This window comes from Lygodium microphyllum, chromosome 4 (assembly GCF_053477565.2).
Source record: "Lygodium microphyllum isolate KBCC chromosome 4, Lygodium_microphyllum_v1.1.10, whole genome shotgun sequence".
Classification (NCBI taxonomy): domain Eukaryota; kingdom Viridiplantae; phylum Streptophyta; class Polypodiopsida; order Schizaeales; family Lygodiaceae; genus Lygodium; species Lygodium microphyllum.
Genome location: NC_141138.1, coordinates 166,112,917 through 166,131,307, shown reverse-complemented (window position 1 = coordinate 166,131,307; position 18,391 = coordinate 166,112,917).

Genomic DNA, 18,391 nt, shown 5'->3' with positions numbered 1-18,391 from the left:
AGGTAGACAGTCGGGGGTAACTAATACTGCCTCTCCCTCCAGGCTTTCAACGTGGAGCATTAATTATTTTTTCGGCATTAGTTCCTTGATCAAAGAAGAACAAACATTGCTCCTAAGTGTACAAACACAAGCACTCCAGTGGTCGTTTATACTGCCAACTGCTAAGGTGTGAATCCTTCTCTCCGAATACATCCAGCATTCGATCTGGGATCAATTGTGAATTGACAAGATCCAAAGGGTTTCGTAAGCTGTGTTGCTTGTTTACCCTTTTTCCCTGGGTTAGGGTTTATACCCTGTTAACCCAAATTGTTTCCACCTTAGGCTTCCTTAAATTATAGACAATAAATCCTGGGCAACCTCATTGCCCTAACTTGGTTGGTCAACTGCTTTCTTGGCAAATTCGTTACTCCCCTAACTTGGTGAATCAGTCCCAAGGAAGGGTGATGTAGCACGGCGACTACTCATCCTCTAGAAAATTAGACTTGTACTTAGAACTCGCCAACCTTGTTCTAAGGAGTGGCAGTACTATTTTATGATTTAGACACAAAACCATGCGACGTTGCAACTTGTTGCACGAGACAGGTGTCAGCACCTAACTTGTGGGATTATTTCTCCCATCACACAGTATTCCTTGGTCAAGAATACCTTTGGTCAAGATGTAGGGTTTGGGAGTCCTCTTGACCCAACCCAACCCTAACCCCACTAGGCCGATAACACTTTGGCCCTAGGGTTCCTAAATTCATACGGAGGTCTTGTATTTGATCAATTTATCCTTAGGGTGAGAACCTTCAATCCTTCTTGCATAGGCATTTAGAAAACCCTAACAGTTTCGAGAATGTGGGTAGGATCTTTGGGATCGAAAGTCTTAAATCAGCATCCCAAGTGCGATAGTAGGCAGAATTTTAACGTATCTTAACCCTACCTAGCACTTTGAGGTGATCGTCATATGCAATCTAATCGTACCTTTATGATTTTCATGTGAGCAACTCAACTATACACGAATTACTTAGTTGATTTAACTAACCCACGATTAGAGACGATCATCCCTTTTAAAGATGCAATTACTTCTTTCTAAATTAGAAAGTACTTTTCCCTAAAAGATTCAAGGAACTACAAGATGTATGCAACGTATCATTCCATGCAAATTTGTGACTTCAAGACTATAGACCTTTTCCTTCTATGCAGCTATAAGATTTACAATGATCTTTTATTTTCCTTTCCCTAAACTATAATGATGCAACGAAATCAAAGATTTAATATTTTTAATGAAGATGCATTCAAACTTTGATAAAGGAACTCTATGCATGACCGAATGTCATGAGTCCATCCTTGATTTAATCCTTCCTTTTATTACTTAACCCCATCGAAAATGTAACCATCTTCGCATGCAATTTGCAAAGTTCATAATTTCCTTTCTATGCATTGCGACTATTTGGACATCATTCAATGGACATCTAAGATGATCTCATACACGAGTCACAACTAGGAAATTATTACCTAAGTGTATTATATGTTATATGCGCTGTTCTTTTCGTGAGGCAAAAGGGATGCCTTTAGACAAATCCACCTTTTAACTTATGCAATATGCATTCAAGAATGCAACTACCCTTGACCATGCAAGTACTCATCATGCAACTTAACTTGGTAATTCGATACGAGTATATGAATTTTCCAAAGTGTTCAAACATTGCCTACGAGAATTAGAGACATGCTTAATGCATCCTTTCATGCGGGGATGTTATCAGAACCTGGGCATTAAGAATTGGGGCGTTGTCCACTCGCGTACTCAAGTTGGAACCTCCCGCGTGTGCGCCTCGCGACTTTTTCTTAGGAGCCATCGAGGACGTAGATCTCGACTCAGCAAACTCCCTTGCCCTTTATCCGATTTTTCAAACTCCCTACTGCCCCCACAAACTTACTTCCCTTTGGAGGAATCGGGACTTGCAAGCTTGGTTTTAAAACCCGGGGAAGGCACGGGTGAATAGGGCCTATGGAAGCCTTTAGTGGAAGCTTCCAAGCTTCTGTGACAGGCTGAATGGTGTGGCGAGAGAAAATGATTGGGAAGATGATGAGGATGGAGGTGAAGATGAGAACGATGATGATGATGATGTTGATGATGATGGCCTCGTATCAAAAAAATAGAGCGAAGGGCATCTCAATCTGAGACAATGCACTCTTGCACTTTCCGGCTGTGCTACCTGCAGAGACTTGCCCGCAAACTCAAAAAATGAAAGCAACAGTGGTCCTCTTACCAGAACACTGCGAACTTGGTTTGCTTTCTTGAGCTCCTTACCATGAACCAGGCATTGATACCATGTCAAGATTGTGGGAGAGAAGAAAGGAGTCTCACTTGTAGCTTTCTCACTTACACAATGGGGGAATACACACAAAGGTGGAGGCTGAAAACAGTTTTCCTCTTCTTAGTTGTGTTAGCCAAAAAAGAACACTTGTACAGAGAAATAGAAGAACCCTATATATGGGTCTCAAACCAAACTCAACTAACTAAGGTGGCATACTAACTAAGCCATGAACTAGAGTAGATAAGGATAGCTATCATCTAGCTATTATTTATGGGCAGTGTACCAACCGCATCTGCAACTAACAAGTCGGTGACATAAATGCACAACGGTCACCCTGGCATATCACGAGTGGAGCTCGATATCTCAACACCTTATTCATAAGAGATGCATTTCTCGTAGTTGCAATCCCTTGATTCGTGGTCTCGTTGGTTGTGGTGGGAGTTTCAACGTTTGGGGGGATCTTTTGCTTGGGGGCCATTGTCCACAAGAGGATTCGAGAGATAAAGGAGGAATGGTTTTGAGATGAGAGAGCGTAAGAGAAGATGGTTTAGTTGAAGACCAAGATAGGGGGAATTGAGCTAACTCTCTCCCTCGCAGCCTCTCCCGGTGACTCCTCTCTCTCTCTCTCTCTCTCTCTCTCTCTCAAGCTCCTTCTCGCAATCTCTTGAAGGGGCATCCTTCTACCTCCCTCTCTTTACCTTTCTCTCGTAGCTTCTTGGGGTCTCCTTGTGCTTTCCTAATTGCTCCCCGTGCCTCATATTTATAGTTAAACAAAAGAAGAATGGTTGTGGCTTAGAATAAGAGCTCTTTATGGAGGGGATCTTGGAAAAATTAGCGATCTAATGCTCAAATCACAATTCTAATAGTTCTGTTGCGGGATAAAACTCCAAGATACTTGCTTAGAAATCTTCTAGATTACTCCTTATTCTCTCTGTTTGAAGTGTTGTTTATTGCCTGTAAACTGCAATCATGACATGTGCATAATTTTACCAATTGTTAACCCTAAGACGAACAAGTTGGAAAATCTAGAAAATCTAAAGAAGATGACAAACACCAAGGCAAAAATGAAATGGAAGACAAAGGCACGCCAAGAAAAATATGGAAACACAAGAAGTGCAGAAAAGTCCTGAATCAAGGAGAAAGGCACACAAGAAAAAGTGCAACTCAATACTTTTGTAAAAGAGTGCAAGGCGCATCACGATTTATTTTAAGAGTGCCCGTGCAATTTGTAAAGGTAGATGGGCAGTAGGAAGGAAGCTAGGAAATAGGAGGACAATGGAAAAAAGAGCCTAGGCCATGTAAAAAAGGAGATATGGGGATGACCGCCCAAAAGGGATGTAGGGTTTTGTATATAAAGTTGAAAAGTGAATGAGGAGCTCATTCTTTTGTGCGGCCAAAAGTGGCTCTCTTCTTCTTCTTCTTCTTCTTCTTCTTCTTCTTTCTTGCTTGAGCTTGTGCTTGAGAGAGAGTGTGAGGGAGTGAGTGTGTGAGGGTGAGGGAGCGTGGAGGGGAAGCTCTCCATCTTTTCCTCTCTTCTTCTCTTGTCTTGTCTTGCTCGCGGAAATGGAGCTTGGAGCATGGAGTTTGAGGATGGAGCTTTCTTGAAGCTTGCACTTGGATCGTGGAGCTATCGGAGTACTCGGGAGAGGAGGTAACTCGATTGGGCATGGAGGTAAGCTCACTACACCAGTAGAGATGGATAGCGCATCGACTATGTGAGAGGTAGCCATTAGTGCTCAACTTGGAATGCTTGAAGCAATAAATAGTCTATGGGTCTTGGCAGTTGATCGCCTCTACATTTTGATTCCATTTTTGGGACCAAGGGATCCAAGCCTTTGTTGAGAATCAGCAATCACACTCAAACAGCCTCTTTGTATGGAGTCTCAGGGTCAAGGACATGTAGGCTAACTTATCCCATATGCACAATGGTGCCTACTGCAGTTTCCTACTTTCCTATAAAGCATTGTACTTGCTTCCTTTCTTAATGCAATGATAGTACTCTTTTCATTTAAGTAAAGTGTCAATGTCATTGTCCACATATACAAGATTGTGTTTATGAGTCCAAGTCTCAATCTTGGAACCTAATTCACTTGTGTAACAAACAGTGTCCATTCCATCATGAGTCTACACTTCTCCTTCCATCCTCCATAGCTTCCGGTTATGCCATGCTCTAGATCCCGCATTTGTAACATGGTATCAGAGCACAGCTGAGCATGGCTTAGCATGTCTCAGGTCTCCTCTCTGCTCTTTCAGCTCCTCTTCATCTCTGGACAGCTCAAGATTGGTTATGACTCTATTTCCAACTTCATACTTCATCCTCACTCTTGTCTGCCATAGCCAGACAGTACCCAGCTCACTTGGAGCTTCTTGATCTACTTCTACAGCCCATATTTCCCCATGCTTCCTTCTGGAGAAACTTTCCTATGGTCCTAGCGCAGCTCCTTGTCACATCAAAGGCCGACATTGGTAAATCCTAGCTTCAGCATTGCACAAATTGGAAGTCGCTGCCCATTCTGCACCATATTCTGGTCGTACAGTTCGCGCTGCCTCTGCGTGCTGTGATCTGGTCCGTGTGCATAGGGCAATTGAAGCTCATTACCCAAGCTTCCTTCCCATCAAGTCTTATACAAAATGGTTACGTCCACGAACTGCACGAGCTGAAAAACCAGGCTGCACCCTGCAAACCCTAAAGGGAAGCCATAGCCCTTGAACCAAAGCTCATAAGCCTATTCAATTTCTCATTCCTTTGGGCTCAACCAATAATTTGCAACTCTGATCTACTCAGTGCCTCATTCAAAATCAACAAGAAGAAGGTTCAAGAAGATCCAGCATCAACATCAGGCTCATCAAGAACAGTATCTATTGATACTTATCAAATGTTATTTGACACTATTTTTCTTGTATCCTTTGATACACTTGAGTACAACACTCTTACTGATTTAACTCAGATCTGAAGGCATCAACATCAAATCAAGAAGGGGAAGATCACTTGGAGTAAAAGACTTTTGCAGATTTGGTATTCATTGACACTAAGTTAGTGCTTTTTAGCACTTGTGTCTCTCAATCAATTCTTATGTTGCTCAAATCTAATAAAGTCTGAAGTTGATTTGCTACTGTTCCCGTAAATCTAACATGGGCAAAGACTCGCCAAATACTCGATTCAAAGGAGTCGGATTCCACACTTGGCAAACCCGCATCAAGCTCATCCTGATGAAGAAGGGTCTTTGGGCCATCACAAATGGCAAAGAGAAGAAACCGAGGGACACGGACCTTGCAACTACTTGGCAAAAGAATGATGACAGAGCCCAGGCCATTATCAAATTGGAGCTAGATGACAGTTATATCCATCACGTGGATAACTGTGAGACCTCACAGGATACATGGAAAAGACTTGACACCCTGTTCGGTACACAATCTAAATCATCAAAGTATGGTCTCCTAATTGAATTCTTCAGGCTTGAAATGAAGTCTAGCATATCACTTGCCACACATCTTAATTACATGGAAGGACTCCTAACCCAACTTGCAGGAATCAACATTAAAATGGATGAAGATGTTTGCATCGGTGTTCTACTTAAGAGCTTGCCTCCTGAATATAATAACGTATCAACAACTTTAATCAACATGCCAAATCCTGAACTTGTTGATATCCAGGCATCACTGTTAGAAGAAGAAAAGAAGCTAAAAACTAAAGAAGAACCAAGTACCTCTAGAGATGAGCATGCATTATACGTTGGCAACAGGTACAAAGGCAAGAAAGATCAGCTCTTTTGTGACTTTTGCAAAAGGACCGGACACACCGAGAAGTTCTACCACGCAAGAAAGAGATCCCAAAAGGCCTATCTAGTCGCAGTCAAAGAAGAAGAAGAAAATGAAGCAAAGGAAGAAGAAGATGAAGATCACCAGGATCGGAAGGACAAGACTCATCAGTCCTTGTACTCTCATAATTCTGATAGACTGTTTTAATAGCCTTGTATTTCTCCTTGCCCTAATGCTTCCTGCCATAAGCTATGTAAACTCCTTATGTAACTTGGCATTAGAGTCCCTGTACACTTTGTGAGGCCCCTGTTACAGCCTTTGGATGTCCACCATGTTTATGGTACCCACACTTAGCTTTTTCTGCGACAGCCTCTGGTGTTTTGCCATGTTTGTGGTATGCCCACACTTTGCAGGTGGTTCTCATTACAGCCTCTACACACTTTGTGCCTTTCCTAGTTGTGATTGAGGAGGGGTGTTGAGAATCAACAATCACACTCAAACAGCCTCTTTGTATGGAGTCTCAGGGTCAAGGACATGCAGGCTAACTTATCCCATATGCACAATGGTGCCTACTGCAGTTTCCTACTTTCCTATAAAGCATTGTACTTGCTTCCTTTCTTAATGCAATGATAGTACTCTTTTCATTTAAGTAAAGTGTCAATGTCATTGTCCACATACACAAGATTGTGTTTATGAGTCCAAGTCTCAATCTTGGAACCTAATTCACTTGTGTAACAAACAGTGTCCATTCCATCATGAGTCTACACTTCTCCTTCCATCCTCCATAGCTTCCGGTTATGCCATGCTCTAGATCCCGCATTTGTAACAGCCTTGAGTGCTTGAGCGCTTCGAATCAAGCATTGAAGTAGGGTTTTCCCTGAACTAGTGCTTGAGGTAGATAGGTAGGAAGCGAGGGAGTTTGAAGAGGTATTCGATCTCCTTAGCAAGTAGGTTTTTAGTTTTTTCGAGTTAGAAAGATAGGTTGGAGTAGCATAGGTAAATTTTTTATGATTTTTAGTTTTTAGTTGGAAATGTAGGTTGGAGTAGCGTAGGTAATTTTTTTATGATTTTTGTTTGCATTTAGGTAGGATAGGAGCAAAACAATTGAGCACGCAGTAGGGTTCTTTGTTGTTGTATAACAGGTTGAAATAGGGAAAAGAAGGGCAAAAAATGGAAAATTTGGGTTAAATGTTGATAAGGGGAGCAAGACTAAGGTGAATGCAGGCCTGGGTAGGTAATAAGAGGTAATGAGTGGCATGAGAGACCTCAGTTTGCATTTCAGGGATTTAGGGAGCTGGAGAGAGAGGAAGAGCTTCATCACATGGACCTTCTTCGATCTTGCCATCGAGGAGTTCTTTACCCACTACAGGTAATTCCACAACTTCCCTTGCATGTGTAGTTCGGATCTAGAGGTGCTTGGCTCAGTAGGAAGGCCTGGATTGCTTGAAACGATGAATTCTTCGGAAGTCTGGTGAAAAATGTGAAATGGTTGGCCCGCCATCCGAGTGATGGCGATTCTGGGCCAAGTCCGAGAATCGACCCTCGACCCACCTGACCCAGACCACGTAACTTGGATGACCACCACTCGGCCCACTTGATTCGGACACTCATCACTCAGTCCATTTGAGTCAACCATTCAGACCAACTTAATATTCGTCCCTCAGCCTTGCCGACTCGGCCCTATCCCACTCGGACAAACTGAAATTCGGCCCATTCAAAGTCAACATTCATACCACTTTTGCACTCGGCCCACCTGACTCGGCCCTCGGCCCAAACCCCCCATTTGGACAAATCACTTGGTCCTCGACCTGGTCGATTCGGCCCACTACCATTTGGCCCTCTAACAACCACATTCAGACTATCCAAATTTCACATTTGGACCAGTTACATTCGACCCTTTTTCATTCAACCCTTGGCCATCCGAACAAACCAAATCGTACATTCGGTCCTTGCAATTTGGACATGTTGGGATGAATCACATCATAGATCTATCATTAGACTAAAATATAGAGCAAGTAGTTCAAAACCGGTCCTTCAAATCGTGCATGGTGTCTAGCGTATTGGCCCTGCGGGCCAAGGGGACTACCCCCACCTGGATCCCTACACAGGGAGCTGTGCCCCCTCTGCACCTCCCCCAAGTGGGCTGGAGGGAAAACACGCACTATGACATGTCCTCCAAATTAGATCCTAGTGCATTAAGGGATTTTCACAAGCATAGATTCTCACTTGCAAAATAACAACCAAAAGTCCATACCCACGAATAAAAACCCTAGAATCTCAATGGGCCAATCTAGCCAACAAGGGCAAAGAGGCGACACCACAAAAACATGTATAGGTTGCATTCAGATCGCATCCAAGCAGAATGGAACAACATCAAACGACAACTGCGAGGATGACTAGGCATGATTGTCTTGATGATAGATGCACCTTGAATAGCACTGCATAGATGACCCAAGACATCAGTGGAGAATCCACATCAAGTTGGGCAATCGAGGACTCAAAGACATGTATCAGGAGGCTTGAATTCACAATCCAAGACTCAAAAGATGAAGACATACTACCACCTGCTTATCTTTGGGTCAAACTCATCATGAAAAGAGAGTACACTATTGATGCTCTCATTGATGGAGTTGATTTTAATAACTTAACCTATGAATCATGGACCCTACTAGGCCAAGCAGAGCTCAAATCGACTAATACAACTCTTAGTCCTTATAAGGGACACTCACAAGCACTTATAAGGAAGTGAAAAATCCTTGTAACTATTGAAATGGAAATCTTGCCTATTCTCTTTCATATTCCTCCAAATAATGCTAATTGTGGAAAAGAAACCCTCCTAGGAAGACCCTTCAAAAGGGCCACAAATTGTGAGGCTAATTATGTAGCTTTAGTAAGGGTGTGAGGATAATCACTTGACACTATTGGATGTGAGGATAATCACAACCTTTAGTAAGGGTGACCTCATCAAACCTTGAGGGAAAGGCAATGAACATTCTGAGATAGCAGGCAAGCCTAGTAACAAGAGCAAGGACTTGTTGAAAGAGTTGGTACAAGCGCATGTTGAACAGAGAGAATCAGTGAGCGGGGCCATGCTTGAAACTAGAAGGTCATGAGATAATGCCAAGGATAGGCTTTGGACTTACAAATATCATAGAAGACCACAAAAGAAGTCCAAGCCTTATAGACGAAGGTATCGATGGAGAGCCAGCACAATGCCACGATGGATATCCAAAGTGTTGCTACGTGCTCAAGGGTATTACACTCGTAAGCGATGGATTTGGGTGCCAAAACCCTTGGCTAAACCACACCTCTATTAGCTAGAGGCTAGATCGTATCAAGAGCGAAGAAGTGCAGGAGGAAATCTAAATGAAAATCCCAGTCTTCACTCAACAAGTTTGGAATGACTGAGCCCCTCACGATTGAAATCAAGAAACCAAGCATGACTATTCGAAAGGTAGATCCTCAGCCTAGCATGCTTAACAAGTAGATATCATATGTACCCGTCAAGTGTACACAAAAGCCACTAGTTCCCAAGGAACCTTTGATTTCCCAAGAGGATAACGAGCATCTTAGAACACAATATTAGTGAGTTTGGGAATCTCCCAATTCCCATTTTTTGAATACCAAAAAGGTGGCACTCGGATAACATGCCCATAACTTTTTCAAAACCATATGATGTGACCTATAATTGAAAAGCGCTTGAAAAGTGGAATCTATTGAGCTATAGAGTGCTCGATTTGGAGTTATAGTGTTCAAGTTATAACAAATCCAAAGATTTGGCCACATGTCCCAAACTTATGGGAAATTCCCATATTCTCCAATATGGTGTTTTAGGTGCAACATTTCTCATGGCAAGGTTGATTGCTTAGCAAAGCAACTGGAAGAATCATCTAGCAGCCACAAGCAAATCTCCCAGCCAATGCCAAGTCCACCTAGGAATCCCAAGTCTCATACACCCTCTTTCCCTAAACAGACATAGGAAGCACAACATCACTCATCAAGTGTAGCTGCTCAATCCCAATCTCTATCACCATCTAAGATTCCAAATGTCCAAGAGGTGGGACATGACACCACCCTTAGCTCTTAGCCTAAGGATATGCATGTTGTTAAAATATGCGGGATCTAGAGCATGGCAGATGCAGAAGCTATGGAGGTTGAAAGAGGAAGAAGAAACTCATGAAGCCATTGACCCAGACAAATACAAATTTTCACACAAGTGAAATAGGTTCCAAGATTGAGACTTGGACTCATAAACACAATCTTTGTGTGTATAGTGACATAACACTTTAGTGGAAAGAAAAGAGTACTATCATTGCATTAGAAAAAGAGTGCAAGTGCAATGCTTTATAGGAATTGAGTGGTGGCATTTTCTCCTATTGTGCATATGGGATTCTGGTTCTGAGCCCTCACTGCTCCTTACAAAGGGACTGAAGTAGGTGTGATTGCAAATATCTCAACACCCCTCCTCAGTCACAACCAGAAGTACAAAGTGTATATAGAGGCTTTAGTGAAAGCAACACCTACAAAGTGTGGGCACACCATAAACATGGCAAAACACCAAAGGCTATAGTAGAAAAGGCTAAGTGTGGGTACCACAAACATGATGGTCATCTAGAGGCTATAGCAGGGGTCTCACAAAGTGTACAAAGGCTTTAGTATAAGGCTTATTTGAGGAGTTTATAAGTTTATTTTTGAAGCACTAGGGCTAGGAAATAGGAAGCTAAAGAAGTCTATCTGAATAGAAGGACTGATGAGGTTTGTCATTCTCTTGGTGGTCTTCTTTTTCTTCTTATTCTTCTTCTTCCTTTGCTTTGTTTCTTCTTCTTCTTTGATTTCAACTAGATAGGCCTTTTGGGACCTCTTTCTGGCGTGGCAGAACTTCTCGATGTGTCTGGTACTTTTGCAAAAGTCATAGAAGAGCTTATCCCTCTTGCCTTTGTACTTGTTGCCAACATATAATGCATGTTCATCTCTGGAGATGCTTGGTTCTTCCTTATTTTTTAGCTTCTTTTCCTCCTCTAAAAGTGATGCCTGGATATCAACAAGTTCACGGTTTGGAATATTCATTAGAGTTGTTGATACATTATTATATTCAGGAGGCAAACTCTTAAGTAGAACACCGATGCAAACATCTTCTTCCATTTCAATGTTGATTCCTGCAAGTTGGGTTATAAGTCCTTTCATGTAAATCAGATTTGTGGCAAGTGATGTGCTAGACTTCATTTCAAGCCTATAAAACTCAATCAAGAGACCATACTTTGATGATTTAGACTGTGCACACAAAACAAGGTGTCAAGTCTCTTCCATGTATCCTATGAAGTATCAAAGTTATCCACATGGTGGATATAGCTGTTGTCCAGCTCTAGTTTGATAATGGCCCAAGCCTTATCATCGTTCTTTTGCCAAGTGACAACAAGGTCCGCATCACAAGGCTTCTTTTTTTTTCCAGTGGCAATGGCCTAGAGGCCCTTCTTCATCAAGATGAGTGAGAGCGCAGTTTTGAGCCCGGGATATGCCTAAAATTTGCCAAAAAATCTAGAATTTAGGGAAAAAATATTCGACATCAAAGGCGGTGGCTGCAGCAGCTAGGACGATTTTAAGCACCAAGTGAAAGACGGCTTTTAAAAGGTGTTCGAGCGACACTTGTGGATTTTGGATAATTTTTCGGACTGCCATACGGGATGCCAGGAGTTGCCAGTTAGTGCGGGATGCCGAGATGGATGCGAAAGATTTTTCAGAGGTTGAAACGGAGCCCGGACGCGGAAGAGGCAAAAAATTGGCCAAGATTTGAAGAGGTCGACAAAACTTAGGACCAAAGGGGGGGTGCCCTTTGGGAATTTACCCCCCCCCCCCCCCCCCCCCCCTCATTTTTTCGTGGATATGGCGGCAGCAGGCAGCGCGCGCAAATTTCACCATCCCCCCCTCCCCCCCAAACTCGAATTCGGGGATGTAAGCAAGCCATGGAACAGAGATTGCCCGGCAACTTCTCCCTCTTTCCTGATTCTATCGCGGTCTTCGCGCAAGATATGGCTGTCTGGATGAAGAGATGAGAATCTAGTCTTTCACTCTCCTCCCTCTCTCTCTTCTCTATGGGCTGCTCATGTGCTCCATCTTGAAGGAGGAACCGGGAGGGAGATTGAAGAAAACGATGATGGAGATGCTGAAGATTGATGTGCAGCATTGGATTGAGAGCAATGGAGGCTCCATCTGCTGGTTATGCAGTCATTAAATGCGTCTCGCGTCTTGTAAAAACACGGTATGATCATTTTTATGAAGAAAAATGAAGGTTTTTTGATAGTTTATGATGGTAATGATGTTTTTATTGGATGAAAATTTGTTTGAGTGTTGTTTGCACCATGATGAATTGCTTTTTATCAGAAAATTATGATTTTGTAATGATTTACATCTGCTATTTAATTCTCGTATACCCGAAATGCGGTTTTTAAGCTGTAAAATGATAGTTTTTCCGTTTTGGGTGGGTGAGATGTGTTCCCATGGGGGGGAAAATGGAAAATAAATTGAATATTAGTACGTTGAAGTGATTGGAACAAGAAAAAATCAGAAAATAGCATATTTTATTGACAAATAAATCAAGAAAATGGGGAAAATAAGGGGGGAAAATAGAAAAATGCCTCACAAGAATAGGAAAAAATATAATGATTGTTTGTGGATGTATGGTAGTGGCAAAGTGAAGAGCACCCTGCCACGGCACCAAGAGAACCACAAACCGGCTAGGTAGAGGCTGCAAATACATTGCTAGCCATGAAAACCTGCAAGAAAACTCTCCTTCTCACCAAGAACCATGCTCTCCAAAAACACAAGAGATAGGCACACAAGAAATTGAGAGAAAGTCTTCCATCCTCACCCTCTTCCTCTTCCTCACTCTCCATGAGATCTTGCAATGAAAGCACAAGAGAGGGAAACAAGAACAAGAAGGCAAGTGTTGTGCCAAAATGAGAGAGGGAGAAATGAACCGTGAGAGGAGAAGATAAAGGAAGAGAGAGGGTGTAACCACCTCAACCTCCCACCTCCCCAAATCCCACGACTGCAACCACCTCCTTTTCCTTTCTTAAATTATAAAATTCAAATTTGCATACATTGGCTAAGGTCTAAGGACCTTTCAATTTTTGGAATGAGACAAAAGGGTTTGACCTTTCCTTTCCTTTCAACATTTTTTTAATGTGAGCCTTTTGGACTACACATTTTACATTGCTTCATATTTGAAATGTTTGACAAAGGGATACATTTGCGAAGTATCAATTTACAAAAAATTGTTTCCATGTGAGCACATTTTTGTGCCTTTATTTGCACTGATTTCCTGGTCATCACAAAGCATGAGATTTGGCCTCAGTTTGCCATGTCCCCTTGTCAAAGTTTGTGATTTATCACTTTTTATACATCAAAACATGACAAAATGAACCTCTACACCTATGCAACAAAAGCAATACCTAAACGTAGGGGTTGGGATGTTTGAATGGTGTGATTTGCATGCTGATTGTTGCTGATTTTCTGATGCATATCATGACCTAGGGTTTGGTGTATTTTAATTAAGAGGATAGTAGCACGAGTGTTGTCTCGGTGCTATCCTTACATCGCCGCAACGGGTTAGTGAATGAACATTGTAGAGCTTGGTTGTACACCACATGTTTCTGATTGAAATTATGTTTGAGCACTTTAGGATCATCCAATTTTGCATGTGCATGACAACCATGGTGTTAGAATAAAAGGACTGGATGCATAGCACCTGTTTTCGATGATGATGACCCACGCTTGAGTGTGGAAAGGCAACCTAAGCCGTAGGATAGATGTTCATTTCTTGGGGAATTATTTGGTAAGGACACATGGCATCTCCTGGAATACGTTTAAAATGAAAGAGTGGAGTTTGTTTGTTTGTTCTATATGTTGAGCAGCACATCAAGGGGCCAATCCCTGCGATGTAGGAGAGCTGCAGTGGGGTCGCGGTGATTCCACCGAGAGGTTGCCTCCCATGTATGTGATTATTGTGGTATTTATTGCTAGTGTGTATGGGTTCTCACTCTGTGGAGTTTATAGAAAGGGAAACGTTGGACTAAAAAACTATAAATGCATAGATTAGGCTTTAGGACAGTTCGTCCTTTAGCAGCAGATAGACGCTCCTGGCCTGCGAGGCCGTGTGGGTGTGTTTGTCTGTTATGAGCATGAGGTCTGGCTAGTGCCATAGCCAGTGCCGGCCCATTTGAGGTCCCATCAGTGGTGCATCTGCTAAGAGCTGCCAACAAGTGGTGGTTCTCGAATCTAGGATTTCTAGGGACCAAAAAGTTGGTTTATGTCCTCTGACAAGGACCGTCAAGCCGAAATACAAAAAACAGAATGTGCTGAGAGGGCTAGACGGCAGTTGGAGATTGTAAGTCGTTATTCTCCTCAAAGGAGCAGCCCGATATGCATAAAAGGCAGTGGTCTTAGTAACCCAACTGCTGTACATAGTCCTTTAGGTGTAGGAGGAAGCGCAAGTTCTTCCTCTCTTCCACCAAGTCAACCCACTTCAAGTGGGGGTGTGATCCCATCAGTCCAAACTCCTATTGTTAATCCGATTATCGTCATGGCACAACCCATTGCAATTCCTGCAGGGACGCTAGATTTGCCAGCTTTAGGAGTGCCTTTGCCCATTTTTAATGGGTTAGCCGAAGAAGATGCGGAGTTTCACATTTGTGAATTTCAAAGACTAATATTTAATTATCACATCCAAGATGAGGGACATCTTATGATGTTCTTTAATATGACATTAAAAGGAAGGGCTGTAGTATGTTATCATAGCATAGAGACTGGAACCATAACCACAATCGACCAATTTTATGCAGCTTTTCGAGGAGAATATGCCCCTGAAAGAGGTGGCCAACACTAGTTGCGTGTTTTGAACGTAACACGCCAAGACCCCCATGAGAATGTGAAAGCTTATGCCAAGAAGCTTAAGGAAGTGTTTCGTAAGTTACAAACTTACATTCGTATTCCGTCGACTGCCCAATTGCAATACTTCTTGCATGGATTAGATTTCAATATTTAGGTACAATTGAGCAATGTGGCTTTGGCTGATATAGACACCGCCATCACGCAGGCAGAAGTAGAGGCATGATTACAAACGGCCTACTCCTCTGGAATAAATCTTAATGCGGGTCTAGTACCTGGAGGCAATTTACCATTGATAAATGGAAGTCAAGGGATGCTTATGAATAACCCTAATGGGAGAGGAAGCATGGTTCAAAATGTACCTTTACTGCCAGCTCCTCCCAGTGTGACTATGCCTATGGCTAGTCAGTTGGCTCCACCAAATATTGGAGGCCAAGTGTACCCTAATGTTGTTCCTATGAGTCAACAACCAATGCCCAATCAAATTGTTAGGCCAATGGAACGACGGATAGACGATCAAGGCTATGAGTCGTGTGCCTCTAATGTCCTTGGCAAAGTTAAGGATATGATGAAGCACTACACTGACATGATTTCTAAACAATATCAGCAAATAGCTGTTGACGTCAATTTCCTGAAGAAGCAGCAGAATCTGATAGGGAGTCGACACCCTGAAGAGGGTGGTCCCTCAAGATTCAGTTGTAAGTGGTGTGGCAGACAATATTTCCCTAGAAACTGTCCCAATGTTAAATGTGATATTTGTGGGAAGTCGGGCCACTTAGCTGCTACCTGTTGGAGTAAGATTAGTTCCCTCCAATAAGGGAGTAAATAGCCAGGTCTAGTTAATCATAGAGCACAAGGTAATAACCTCCACAAAAATGAGGGACCAAGACAAATACTGCAAAGGGGAAAGACCACTATAGAGGAGTTGCCACTAGGCAATGGAGTCAGCCTTATCGAGGCACATCAATGGCGTTGAAACCTCTAACCTACGAGCCGTGACAAGAGGCCAAAAGGCTAAAGAGGGTGATAAATATAATGCAAAAGCGATCGAGGGAAACCCTAAGCAAGGGATAAGGGGACACAAGTCCTGAATCCTAGCATGGAAGGTGGACCTCTAAGGCCAATTGACAAAAAAGTCGATCCTAAGAAGGATGAGGAAGTGCCAAGAAAAAAGGCAAGAGCTAAAAAAGAAGCACCAAAGCCAGTCTCGAGACCAAAAGAGAGAATGGTTTGGCGAGAAAAGAGAGCTTTGGCTACCTATCATGATTTTTATTTAGCAAGTTCTCTTTGCGAAGTCAAACCAGATGTAAACCTCTTACAGTTGATTAAATTATCTCTAGGAGTATGCAATGAATTCAAGAAGATCCTGCATATTGGGTATATTGTAGAACCTTTGGGCATAGCACAAGTAGGGGAAGATTGGTTTGATCATGCTGAAAAGAATTGCCCTAGGGTTCCGGCATACGTGGATGGAATACTAGTGGAGCATGCTATCGTAGGCACTGGGTCCTCTGTCAATATCATGAGTTCAGAGTTGATGGAGAGGTTGGGCCTAGGTATCCAAAAAGATAGCTCCACCCTTCTTAGAATGGATAATGATAGTCTAAGGCAACCAGAGGGTTGCGTTACTAAAGTGCATGTTACAGTTGCAAGTGTAGAATGCTTCTTGGACTTTAGAGTGATAAGATTTGCAGGACGTCCTAGCTATCGAGTCTTTCTAGGCAAGCCTTGGATCTTACGAACAGACTGTCAAGTCGATATACCCGCCGGTCGAGTGGTTCTAGGCAGAGGTGCTAATCGAGTAATAGTCGATGCTTACCCTAAGTCTCCTCAAAGTGAGAGAGCTCCTTTTTCCTCTACTGAATTAGAGACAGCAGATGATCCATCTGGTAGTGAGACATCATCCAGTGATGAATCTAAAGAGGAGTTCACTACAAAGGATATTTATCAGATAACTCTAAATGAGCCGATAGAGCTGCAAGATAGGATAAGAGACGCGGATGTGATTGAGTTGGACCTTGGCACGCCGAATGATTCGCGGCCAATTAAATTAGGTTCCATGCTCAGTTCAGTAGAAAGGGAGGGCTATGTGTCCTTGATTCAAGAATTCCGCGATATCTTTGCTTGGGGAGTTATGACGAGCTAAGAGGCATTCCTCCCAGCCTAGCTGTTCATACTATTTCGGTAAAAGAAGGCAGTCGTCCTGTGCGTCAGAAGGTAAGGCGTATGCCTTTTGAATTGAGGGACGGGTTGTTTGAGGAGTTACAGAAGTTAAGGAAAGCTGGTTTAATCTTCCATGTACAGCACATAGAATGGTGTTCACCAGTTGTCATCAGGAAGAATAAAAACCAGATCCGACTATGTGTAGATTTTAGAGAGCTGAATAAGTAGACGGTTAAGGATTACTACCCGTTGCCATTTATTGACCAGATTTTGGATCAATCAGCGGGTAGGGAAATATATTCATTTATGGATTGCTTTGCAGGATACAACCAGATGGAAATTGCAGAAGAGGACAAGTTGAAAACAACTTTCATTACTATCTTTGGTACTTTTGCGTACCATGTGATGGCCTTCGAATTGTGCAATGCACCTGGATCATGGCAACGAACAGCAGACAAGACCTTTGGTGACATCTCCCCAGATGAGTTGAAAGTATTTATTGATGATCTGGGGGCATCCACTATAAGGGAAAGGATGTTGATTATTTTAAGAAAGTGCTTTGAGCACTACAGACAATTTTGTATCGCTCTTAACCCATGGAAGTGTGTCTTTGGAGTGCCTTATGGGCTATTGCTAGGCCATGTGGTCAGTTCAGTAGGGATCACAACTGACCCCGAAAAGATCAAGGTTATAGTCGCTATGAGTCCACCACACACTCCGAAAGAGGTACATAGCTTTCTGTCATTGATAGGGTACTATCAGAGGTTTATAAATGCCTTGGCAGAAAGGATGTTGCCATTAACGAACTTATTATCCTTCAGCTGTCTATTTGTATGGAGTGACCCTTGTAAGGTAGCTTTTGAGGATGTGAAACAAGAGCTAGTAAAAGCACCAGTTTTAAAAGCACCCAAAAGAGGCGAGGTATTTTACATATTTTCAGCAGCCACCATGGATAGTATCAACTGCTGCTGTTTAGCCCAAATCTGGGAGGAAAAGTGGTATTATCCGATAGTTTTTGCTAGTCGAAAATTGGGCATATCAAAAATTAACTACACCTACATGGAGATAGAAGCATACCAGACATTGAAGAAAGAGACTAGAGCTGGTTTATCAAAATCTGAAAAGAGGAAAATCACACAACAGGCTTTGAAGTTTTCCTTGATCACGGGAACACTATATTGACAGGGTGTTGATGATATCTATCGCCGATGTGTGATTCCTGACGAGGTTCCTTTCATCTTGGAAGAGTGCCATGACTCTGCGTGTGGAGGGCACTTCGCTGGACG